At 44.1% G+C, this 12,176-nt stretch overlaps 1 protein-coding gene across 1 annotated transcript in view; it reads right to left on the bottom strand.

Annotated features, from left to right (window-relative positions):
* Positions 1 to 8,505, bottom strand: part of MYPN (myopalladin) — a 57,230-nt gene extending 48,725 nt beyond the window's left edge. The window contains exon 1 of the mRNA XM_005491031.2: positions 8,042 to 8,505. The gene's annotated coding sequence lies outside the window, so the exon portion shown is untranslated. The remainder of the gene's footprint in view (positions 1 to 8,041) is intronic.
* Positions 8,506 to 12,176: the final 3,671 nt, after the last annotated feature.

Here is a 12,176-nt window from a genome sequence, read left to right as displayed (position 1 = left end):
AGAACACAGCATTTTCAAACTGCACCTGTGTGCTGAATGCTTGGGGCACTTGTAGCACTTGAAGCATAAGGATGGCCTTGTGTTAAAGGCTCCTTCTGCCTTCAGCCAGCAAAGTTCATCCTTCATCACTTTCCACTGTCAGTGACCTCACATAAAACAACTGAGAGTGTGGTGTTTTCTACTCTGTTCAAGGCAAAACTTCAGCTACAGAGCTATTAACTGAGTTTCAATGTCAAATCTTCATCATTGCTGACGTGTGTTGCTCAGCTAAGAAACAATCTCACCAGATTAGATTAAATGTTGGATATTTCAGGGACTGAAAGTTGTTGAGAATAACAGTACTTAAAAGTGAAGTAAATTTAGCTTGAAAAGCAAGCACTGAGTAGTAAGTAAATGAACCCTTAAAATCATAAGAGGGATGTGAGGAGGAAGGAAAAAGAACTAAAATATTCTATAATGACAATTTCTCGTGCATTATAGGAAGCTATAATGGTGCTAAATGTTCCACAGCTTCTTAAATCCAGCATTAATTCTAATAAGCTATTTAAAGTAAGTAGAGAACTATGCCATTATTTATTGAAAGTAAGTAGAGAACTGTGTCATTATTTGAGGCAAACATAATTTGTACTACAGGGCTTTCAGAATCATGTTCTTAGGCCATCCTGATTCTGAAAAAATGTACCACATGAGATGAGAGCATCAGGAAGCCAAACTTAACCTGCATGCCTGGTAAGCAAAGCTAAAGCATCCCCTTTGATACTTGAACAAGTGTCACTATGAGGGGTTCTCCCTTTATTTGCATGGGCCATGGTGAGTGCAGAGGGATTCAGACACCCTAACAACACCCTCCTCTTCTGGTGCCCTAAATAGGGAGACAAAGGAGTGCTCTGTACCCCATTGAGAGAGCTGATTCCTGCCAGGTACTGAAACAAGTTCAGGACTGGCCCCTGGATCTGTCTCTCAGATTATGCAGTGATCATGATCTCTCTGGATCTGTCTCTCAGTGCTCATTATCCCCCTGGATCTTCTCTCAGAGTATGCAGTGCTCATGATCTCCCTGGATCTGTCTCTCAGAGTATGCAGTGCTCATGATCTCCCTGGATCTGTCTCTCAGTGCTCATTATCCCCCTGGATCTGTCTCTCAGGCCATGCAGTGCTCATTATCTCCCTGGATCTGTCTCTTAGTGCTCATTATCCCCCTGTTTCTGTCTCTCAGTGCTTATGATCTCCCTGGATCTGTCTCTCAGGCTGTGCAGGGCTCATTATCCGCTGGATCTGTCTCTCAGAGTATGCAGTGCTCATTATCTCCCTGGATCTGTCTCTCAGTGCTCATTATCCCCCTGGATCTGTCTCTCAGTGCTCATTATCTCCCTCCTGCTTCATTTATGGTGTGATAAACCTTGCTGCAGTGGTTTCAGGTGCTCCAGCCCCAAGCTGTCTGGTTTGTCACCCTGCAGAAGGTTCTGTTCTTGTCCTCAAGAGAACATCCATGCCCCAGCATCGGCTGTCTCCATTCACAGCCTTGTGTTGCAGCTGAAGTGATCAGGGAAGGGAAAGTTAAAAAGGAATTTCTGCTGGGAAAGGCTTTGGGCTTTCTAGTGGGACAGTTGTCCCTGGAAAAGGGATGCTTAAGAACAAATGATGTGGTAATGTCTCATACTGCTGCAGTTTTTCTTCCAGGAATGTGAGTGCCAGCCCTTATTCCTTATTTACAAAGGAAGGTTTCAATTTAAACTGTTTCTATTCTTCTTCAATGAATGGACACCCAGCTATCATAATCTGATGTGCATTTTGAGACCTTAATCCCTCTGCTTGAAGCAAGTTTCTTAATACTGAAATCCTCTTCCTTATGTAAATATTGTGCATTTTATATTTGTTGATTTTACTTTATTTTTATAATATTAAACAAAGAAAATCACTAAGACTACGGAGGCACCCGATCAAAATATTGCTAAGTTTGTAGCTGGAAATAAAATGCCATATAAATTGCAGGCTTTTAGCACACCATGGAGTCCCTGCACTGAGCCAGCTCTGTGATACCCACTGAACACTTGGCATTCCATTATCTGGAACAGTTTCAGTGGAGCTGTGGCACACAGAGAACACTGATTTGGGAATCCCACATGAGATAATATCATGAGCTGTTTCATGACTGCACAGAGTTTATAATTTAACCTCTTAAGAGTACAAAGAGTTCTCCATGAAGCTTAAAGCTCCTGCTCAGTGGAAAGTGCTTTTGCTTGCTCAGCTTTCCCTTGCTGGGCAGCTGTGCCCCCTCGGTGCAGCTGAACGTGTTTCAGGGGCTCTCTTTGCTTGTTTATGTGCTGATCACAGACTCTGGGCTCTAAAGGTCACTGCCAAAGCTACAGTTTCAGCTCCCAAGGATTGAAATACATTTTACCATGGGGAGTTTACAGCCTGCAGGAGAGACCTGTCCCATGAATGAAGTGCAGCCTAGAACCTCTCCACGTGAGGCTCTGGCTGAAGTAGAACATCCATCTCTTTGGAGCTTCACAGGACACAACGAGAGGCTGTGTTTTACATGGCTGGAGAAGTGTGTGTTTTACAAGGTGGCAAAATTTAGCTTGCTGCATTTCTTGGCCACTCTTTCTGCAGCATTTCAGAACGGCACATCTTCATCTCAGTGCCTGTAAAGGTCATCAGAGCTGAAAAAAGATGATGCAGATCTTTAGAGGACACTGGATGCTCTAAGGAGGGAAGGAATGGTGTGATCAAAACCTGAAGTCAAATGAACTTGAAGAACTCCTTTCATGGTTTTTTCTAAAGAGTATATGAAAATTGTCTGACTGAGAGTGTTCAGGGTTTCATTTTCTCTGTTGCACAGACATAAGTGTTATTTCACAGTGCTATGTCCGTTTCAACAGAGCTTGTTAATCACAGTGGCTTTTCTGCAGGAAACCATGGTAAAGCACCTGTGTGTTCAGCATGGTTATGTGAGACTTCATCCTGGGTATGTTTGACACTTTGTTCTTGCATGTCTTCTCTTCATCTTTTGATGAATCAAAAGCATTGAAACATGAAAGAAAGAATTTCTGCTAGTTTGCTTGAGGAGTATTACTGCAACATAAGGAGCTACTCTCAAAGATGTGTTTAGATGTATTTAGGCAACATAATTTTATAATTCTAGCTTGAAAAACCCCAGTGAGAAAGCCACTGTGTGATAGTAAAGGGAGGAAAACAAACAGTTCCCCAGCAAAGGAGCTGCAACAATTTCCTTCCTTCTGCCCATTGGAGCAGAAGAGGGAACAGGGAGCAGAGTTCTCCTTCTAGAGTTGGGGAGCAAGGTATTAATGGGAATGAATCTGATGCCAAATTCTTAATACTTAAAGGGCCATCACTTTTCTTTAGAGCTCACCCAGGCTCAGAATTTTCTATCTAACTCTTCTCTATTTTCAGCTTGTGTAGAAGATGACTTTTTATTCTATTTTTAGTAATGAAGTCTCTGGGTTCTAGTCAAATGTAGCCACTTTCAGGCAGTGCTTGTCTAGTGAAGTTTTAAAATATTTGGAATTATTTTGTATTTTTAATTTAATGGAAACTGTTAAGTTTCAGCGAGTGTTGGTTACAAGTAATATCTCTAAACTGGTTTTATTTAGGGGAATGGGTGACTGCCACAGCAGCCTGCAGTTCTCCTCTCTTGACTGGCTCATGAGCACCAAACCACAGCACGAGGGCATCTTTGGCTTTCTGGGACACCAACTGCAGTGACCTTGGGCTCCTGCTATCCTGAAAGGCACCAGGGGATGCCACAAACAAAACTGATTCCAGGAATTTCTTCACTCTGCTAATTCAGTTTCCATTAGGCAACTAATTGAACAAGCTTTGAGTTTCCAGGAGCCTCTGCTGATGGCAATGTTCTCTTATTAGCCAAGGGATCTTTAGGATTAAATATTCACAAAGGTAGAATAAGTTTCCACAGTTTGTTTAGGCAGTGGCTTGACCTGAAAATCCTGACATGGAAGGGAGGAAATGTGTACCACAGGAGTCTTGCATAGTGTGACACCAAACACTTTCATTTCTTCTTGTCTGAGTTTTCTTAGACTCATTCCTGAGTCACCACTGAAAGAATCTGAGTTTTTCCTACAGAAATAGCACTAGTGAAATCTCAGCAAGCTTAAGGGAATCCCAGATATATCTGATGTATCTCCATTCTATTTGGTGAGAACAGCTTCTAATGCTTGATGCCCTAAAGATAATTTTTCAAACTCTCCTTCTCTCTATCAGAATAAAGATGTTATTAATGAGCAGATTTGATGCAAAAAGCATTGGAACATCTTTTTGGTCTTTCAGAAGTTAAAAGGAGACATTTTGGTTGTTCCTGTCTTTTCTAGCTCCCATTCCTTCTGTTGGGAGTGCCTTTGTGTGAAACCCCAGCATCAGAGCAGCAAGCACACAAACTCCTGATTCTGACTGATTCCAATTCTGGTTCTGATTCTGATTCTGATTCTGATTCTGATTCTGCTCTGCCCAGAGGCCTTTGTGCCCTTTGCACAGCAGCTCTCTGCATGCCCAGCACCTCAGTGTGCAAAGGGGAAAGTTTAGCAAATATTCTAGGTTTTGTCTACTTCATGGTTAATTTAATTGCACATAAATTGCATTTACCCATAGAGAGCTTAACGTTTCTGGGGGTGTTGCAGCTGTATGGCTGCAGCTGTGGAAAACAAGGTAAGAGCTGACACAAGAGCTGTGCCTGCAGAGCTTGGAGGATCACAGGCTCATTCTCTGGGCCTGCAGGAATTCTCACTTAGCAGTTGCCATTGTCACCCTTTCTGTGCTGCCTGCTGACAAGCTGTGGCTGCTGCAAGACAGGCTGAGGCTCCAGACACAGGGAAGGCTGGGCTGGGGTGGAGGACTGAGGTTTTGTTTGGGGGCGTGGGTGTGAGGTATTTTTAAATGGTGTTTAGAAAGCTGTGTGCAAGAGGGTGCTTTACTTTTCTGTTCTAGACACTTCAGTAACTTTGATTTCCATTCCCTGCACTGAGTCAGATAACCAGAGTCCCAGTTTCAATAATGCAATTAAATATGGAAAATGGGAATCTCCAGGCTCAGGAGTGTAACAACTTCTCATGGAAACAAAATCCCTCAGAAATGGGATGGGATCAATCCTCTCTCCAAGTTATTCTGCAGCAGACACTGCAGGAGCCCTGTGTGCACTTGGAGTCATGCCCTGGCCCATGGCCTCACTGTACAGTATTGGACACCCTGAGCAGGAGGAAATACTCAACTCTGCTTCAAGGGAAAAGCTCATTAAGAGCTCTCTAACTTTGTCAACATTTCCTTTGTACTCTCATATAATGACAAGACCTTTGATTTTTCACTCTGATCACAAAAGATCTTCCTTATTTCATAATTAATATTGTCCCTTAGTAGTTCTCAAAATGAGAACTGAGACCCTTTATCCCATGTCTCAAGTTCCCGTTTCCTCCTCAGTGAATCTCCTTGAACTGCAAGGCAAACAATATCTTGAAGAAACAACATCTCATTGATACTATTACATTTTCAGCTGATTTTTAAATTAAAAGTTCAGCAGGAAGACAGGTGATGTCTCTGAGGCCTGCCTGGAATGGTTGTCCATACTCCTTTCCCAATGCCCTGTGCAGCCAGGCCTCAGACACCAGAACAAATTCTGAGGGAACTTCAAGTGCCCTCAATGTAGGACAAGTTTTTATTGATTCAAGTAATGTGTATAGTCCTCTTTCCTTCAAGGATTGCCCATATGAGAAAGTTCATATGCAAGGCCAAAAGCGTTGCAGCAGAGATCCACAATTTGATGCTGAATGTACATATGGAAATCCTCAATGAAAATACAACTAGCAGGTAACAATACTCATTTATCCTGGTTCAAACACACACACACACACCACTCTGCTGGACTGCAAATGCATTTTCATGGATTGTGAGCCAAATGATCTGAACTGAGCTGTGTCTGTGGTCCTGCTGGCAGTGTGTGGGAGCAGAGCAGAAATCCACACCTGCACGTGGCTGAGGTTTCAGCTTGGGACTGAACTCCAGCTTAGCTCCAGTGTTCAAAGGCTCAGCCTGGACTGACACATCCCAGCCCTGCCCTGGCGCTGCCATGGGAGTTTGCACAGCCCAAAAGCTGAGCAGAAGTCTCTGTTGTCCCCTGTGTGTGAGTGGCACCAGTGCCAGGGACACACACAAGTGCTGCTGGCTGCAGCCCTGCCCGTGTGTGCACCCTGAAAATGCAGGGCTGTGAAAGCACATGGCATCTGCACATCTCTTTGGCTGCACATCCCAATCCCATGGGCTGGTTGGTTTTAAAATGAGAGTCAGTTTTCCTACAAATACAGGTTCCCGGTGGAAAAGGGAACTTCAGTGTTAAATTAGACACAAAAGCAGTCTAGATTGTGTTTTCTTCTCAGGTTTTTCAGTTGTGCCTTTCTTGTCTCTCAGTCTCACTATATTTCTTTCTGTCCACTGTTCTTTTTTACGTTTTTTCAATGGCCTTCCCTAAGAACATTGTAACATAAAAGCCTTCATATTTTAGTCATATTTTCAAACTGCAATGTTTAAATGAGGCTAATATTCTACAGGAATTATTTGCCCATTCTTGTTTATGAAAACAAACAGGAATCCAGTTAAGCTTTAAACTGAAAAGTAAACTGAATTTTTTTTCTTTTCTCCCTCACCCTGTGGTTTAGGTTACAATTGAGGTTGCATTGCCCAATTACCTTTATGGTACTGTGTGTATTTTTGACAAATTATCTTAATGTTGTGTTTATGTGCAAATATGCCTTGACTACTAATAGTTATCAGCTGTGGATAGAAAAAGATTCCTTCAGTACCACAGCAAGACCTGCTGTAAAATCTCTAAAGAATGCACAGGAATAAAAACCAGCACAGATCACACAGTTCCCCTTTGTGCTGGGTAATCTGCCATGTACAAGACCTATCTCCTGAATTGACCATAAATATTCTTTGATATGTAAATATTATTCTGCTCAGCTACAGGAACTACCACGCTATTGCTGTTTAATTTTGTTAGCTGTTTCTGAAAGTAAAAATAAAAATAAAGACAGACAAAACCAAAGAAATATCCTGACCTTAGGAACCTTCAGGAGGTGTAGGAGAGGGAGAAGAGCAGAGCAGTGTTCCATTAACACTTGCTGATTTTGTTTTCACTCTTAAACTCTAGAGCATCTTCACAAATGTAAACCTCACAACTGAAACAAAGCTGCTGATGAAGTAATCAGTGTCTTTAGCATGATTTCTATAATGTTCTGTTAACTTATGCTCGGGAGCTACTCTGTTCTCTTGTCAATTGTTGATGTATTATTTGGTAACTTAACATGGGCTTCTGATTACTGCTTAATGTTGCAATATATTGGGCCAAACATTTGCTACTGACAGTCAAATACTTTTCTGAGAGAGAGAAAGAGAGCATAGGAGATAGTGAGCTCAAGGGTGAGAGCTATGCCCTTCTAGCAGGACTGTTTCTGCAGCTGTTGTGTACATTAATCCAGAGAGCAGATCTCCCCGCACTAAATATAGCCACGGGGGTCATTTTACATGACAGAATAAATAATTAAATAAATAGAAAGCATTTAACTATGGGGGTCACATTAAATTAGGTTGGATTTTGCTTAAGAAGAACTACCAAATGGTGGCAGCTTGGTTTAAGGCTGAGTACAAGAATGTGAATATTTCACTCCTCCATTATTATTCCATGAGGGGAAGATGGGCAGGAAGAGGAAAGAGTCCCGGCAAGGAACTTTTCAGGTCATTAGAGTCTCGTTGACTCTTCAGAGGAGTCAGACTGGCTCCGAGGGATTTGAGAACCCCACCACTGCTATTCAGGTCCCTTATAATGCTGCAGAACACAGTTTCCCTTTCCCTGCAATGCACATACCTCAGCATAATCTACGTCATTTTAAAACCTACTTGCTCCCTGTATATGCCTTACCAGCTATAATTAGCATTCAAATATACATGCTTATCAAACCCTGCTGCTACACTCTGCAAAATCGAAATGCAGACCAGTCTGAAATGGAGGGATTACCTTTTTTAATTGCTCCAGGTGGTGCTGCCCAGCGTGGCAGTGAGTAGCGCCGAGAGTTATCCAGAAGTGCGAGGCTAAAGTTAAGGCAGCGAGGGGATTCTCGAGTCCTCAGGAACAGAAAGAGTTAGGAGTCCATCCAGTGAGGGAAGTTAACCTTGGTTATTGTGAGGATGGCTGTGAGGAGCTGGACAACCTGTCACCACCGGAGCAGCAGCATTTGTCAGTGTGCAGGTCCCAAGTTATTTTGAGCAGCGTGAACCATGTGCCCGCGGAGCATTCCACCTCATTGGACAGGGAATCCACTGCTCCCACAGCACCTTGGGCACCCACTGCCCTCTCCCCACTCACACAACAGCCCCTATGGATGCAAGTGTGGGTTTTGCTGATTCATCCAAGAGCCTCTGGAGTGGCATTGGATCACTCTTGGCAGCTGCTGTGCACTTCAGCCTTTTCAGAGTGCTTGTTATCGCTCTTTCGTTACATTTCCATCAGAACTCAGGGAAACCCATCAGCTGGTAACAACATAAACGTTTTGCAATTCCAAAGGCAAACCTAGCAAACGTGTAATTTAAATAGTAAAATATTCCTGACTTGTATGGAGTGTTCAGTTCAATAAACACAGTGAACAGTGCAGAAATCCTTCAGGATGACCCATAACTACAGATCCTCAAAGGGCTAGAACTTCTACATCTGTTACTGAAGGCACAGAAATGAGCTGTTGGAGGGAAAGCAATTCAAAGAGGCAATCAAAACTAAGCTCTAAATGAAACGGAGGAAGAAACATAGGTGGGATAACTTCAACATACTTGAACCAGTACACAGAGAAACCCTGTTACTATATAGAATTTCATTGCTTAAAACCTTCACTGGGCCAAAACCTACAACACCACTTGGTGAACACAGAGATGAGATTTTCATTTCTACTCTTCCTACACACAAGCAACAAAAAGTGGCCCGCAATCTTAAACAGTTCATCATGCTGCTCAATTGTTGATATTTTATTAAAAATGCTTTTCACAATTCTGATTTTAAAAGATTACTAAAACATTATGCATTTATGATGGGGATTTGATATATAAGCCTTTTCATAGCAAATGATGTAAGAGCTGACTTCTTGACCTTCTCCCAGACCTCTCAAAACATTTTCAAGTGAGCACCTGCGCTACAAAAGGAGTCCATCTGTGGAATGCAGTTCTTCAGAATGCTATTTTCTGAGTTGTAACAGTATGGAAAGTCAGAGGGAAAGGTAATTCTTTCATGTAAAACTTCCTGATGCATTGCAGATACTTTTCTATTATTTCCCTCTCTTTTTGTAAAACATTGTTGTGGTTTAACCCCAGCTGGTATACAAAGGCCCACACAGGGGCTCACCCCCAACCCCTGGCAGGAGGGGAGAGAATTGGAAGAGTTAAAGTGAGGGAACCTATGGACTCAGATAAAGGCAGTTTAATAAATGAAACTTAATAAAAGAAGTTGTGCACACAAGCAAATAAAAGCAAGGATTTCACATAGAATCACAGAGTAGGCTGAGTTGGAAGGGACTGATAAAGATCATCAAGTCCAGTTCCTGATCCTGCTCATGACCATCCCCAAGAGTCATGTGCCTGATAGCATTGTCCAAACCCTCCTTGAGGGTCTGTCAGGCTTGGGGCTCTGCCCATTTCCCTGGGGATCCTGTTCCAGTGCCTAGCCACCCTCCGGGTCATGAACCTTTTCCTAAAATCCACCCTGGCACAGCTTCAGGCGATGCACCCAGGTCATCACAGAGGAAAGATGCTTGCCCTGTCCCAGGTGCAGAATCCAGCACTTTCCCTGTTGAACTTCATATGGTTGATGCTTGCCCAGTCCTCTAATCTGTCGAGGTCTCTCTCAAGGTCTCCCTGCCTTCAGCAGAGTCAGCAGCCTCTCCCAGCTCTGGATCATCTGTGAACTTGCTCAGTGTCCCTCCCAGTCCTGTGTCCAAGACATTTATGAAGATGTAGAAGAGCACAGGGCTGAGGATGGAGCCCTGTGGAACCCTACTAGTGACAGGTCACCAGTCTGATGTCACCCTTCACTGTCACCCATGAGCCAGTTGTTCACCCATCCCATAATGTGTTTGTGGGATGGACCTTTTGTCCAGAAGAATCCCAGAAGAGACAGTGCCAAAATTTCAGATTTATTGAAATCCAGAAAGATTACATCAACAGGCTTCCCTTGATCACTTGGTGAGCTACCTTGTCCTAAAAGGAAATCAGATTTGATGAGCAGGACTTGTCTCTCATGAAGCTGTGCTGGCTGTGACCAATGACTGCATTCTTTCAGGTGTTTTCAATGCCTCCCAGAATATCTTCTCCATGACACTGCCAGGCACTGAAGTGACACTGACAGGTTTAATTTCCAGGGTCCTCTTTCTTGCCCTTCTTGAAAACTGGGACGACATTTGCCAGCTTCCAGTTACCTGGGATTCCCAACAGAGCTCATAAATCAGGGAGAGACTTTGAGATGACATCATCAGTTCTGTGTGGATTCGTGGATGGGGCCCATCAGGTCCCATGGATGTGTAGGGATCCAACTGGAGCAGCAGATCCTGCACATTGTCAGAGTTAGCTGGGAATTGATCATTGTCTCAGTCATGGTCCTGCAGCTCAAGGCACTGAGACCCCCTTGGTCCATCATCCATGGAAATGAGGAAATGAGTGCATTAAACAGCCCTGCCCTGTCCATGTCCCTGTTTGTGAGGTGACCATCCTGGAATGGCTGGTGTTATTTCTACATTGCCTGGTGTTATTTCTACATTGCCTCCTGCCATTATTATATTTGAAAAAACTCCTTTGTATTGTCCCCTAGAGTTCTGTCAGCTTCAACTCTAGCTGAGCTTTGGCCTCATGAATTTTATCCCTACAGTTGCAAGCAGCATATCTGGGTTCTTCCCATGTCTGCTGGCCTTGCTTCCACTGGGCATACACTTTCCTTTTTTGCCTTATTTCTGAGAGATGATTCCTGTTCAGCCAAGTTGGCCTTCCCCCTCACCAGCCTAGCTTCCAGCATTTGGGAGCTGCTGCTCCTGTGCACTTTGGGGGTGATGTTTAAAAAGCAATCAGCACAGATCAACCCCAGCACCTGCACAAATATATTCCATGGGGACCTTGCTTCCTAACCCCCTGAACAGCCTGAAGTCTGCTCTCCTCATGCTAGGGCTGGAGTTCTGCTGGCACTTTCCCTCCTGTCAACAGAGATTTTAAACTCAATCACTTCATGGTCACTGTGGCCAAGACAGCCCCAATCCCCACTTTGCTCACAAGATCCTCTCTGTTGACAAGCAGCAGGTCAATGAGGGGATCTTTCCAAGTCAACTCCCTCAGGACCTGTTCCATGAAGTTGTCATCCGGGATTTTTTAGGAATTTTCTGGCCCAGGCTGTACCAGTTAATTTCTGGCAAGTGGAAGTCCCCCTTAAGGCCACAGGCAGTTGATTTGGAAGTGTCCCTTGGATGCTCAAAGGAAAGTTTGTCACTGTCATTGTCCTGCATAGGTCTATAGGAGACTCCCAGGATGACATCTCTGTCACTTGTTTGCCTCTCAATTTTATCCAGAGGCTCTCAGCTGTGCCCTTGCCAGCTGTGAGCTCCGTGCATTCCAACCCTTCTGTTCCATACAGTGCCTCTTCTGCCCTGCCTCTCCCACCTGAAGAGCCTGCAACCATCCAACAGGGAATTCCAGGCACAAGACTCATCACACCAGCTTTCACCCATACAATGATGTCAAGCTCTGGGGCAGGGCCAAAGCCTGGAGCTGCTTCTGCTTGCTCCTGGCACTGTGTGCATTAGTGTGGAAACATTTTAGGTGTGGTGCTTTGTAGCCAACACCTTGTGAAGCAGATTGAGGGATCTGTGAGTGCTCATTTCCTCCAGTTTTGGCACAGCATCCCATCCCTCCCTTGTGCTACCACTGCCCAGCACCCTGTGCTACCAATGCCCAACACCCTGTGCCACCAACACCCAAACCATCCCTGTGCTACCAACACCCAAACCATCCCTGTGCTACCAACACCCAAACCATCCCTGTGCCACCACTGCCCAAACCATCCCTGTGCTACCAACACCCAAACCATCCCTGTGCTACCAACACCCAAACCATCCCTGTGCCACCACTGC

Source organism: Zonotrichia albicollis, chromosome 7, assembly GCF_047830755.1.
Source record: "Zonotrichia albicollis isolate bZonAlb1 chromosome 7, bZonAlb1.hap1, whole genome shotgun sequence".
Taxonomy (NCBI): Eukaryota; Metazoa; Chordata; class Aves; order Passeriformes; family Passerellidae; genus Zonotrichia; species Zonotrichia albicollis.
This window is presented reverse-complemented; position numbering and strand designations above follow the sequence as displayed.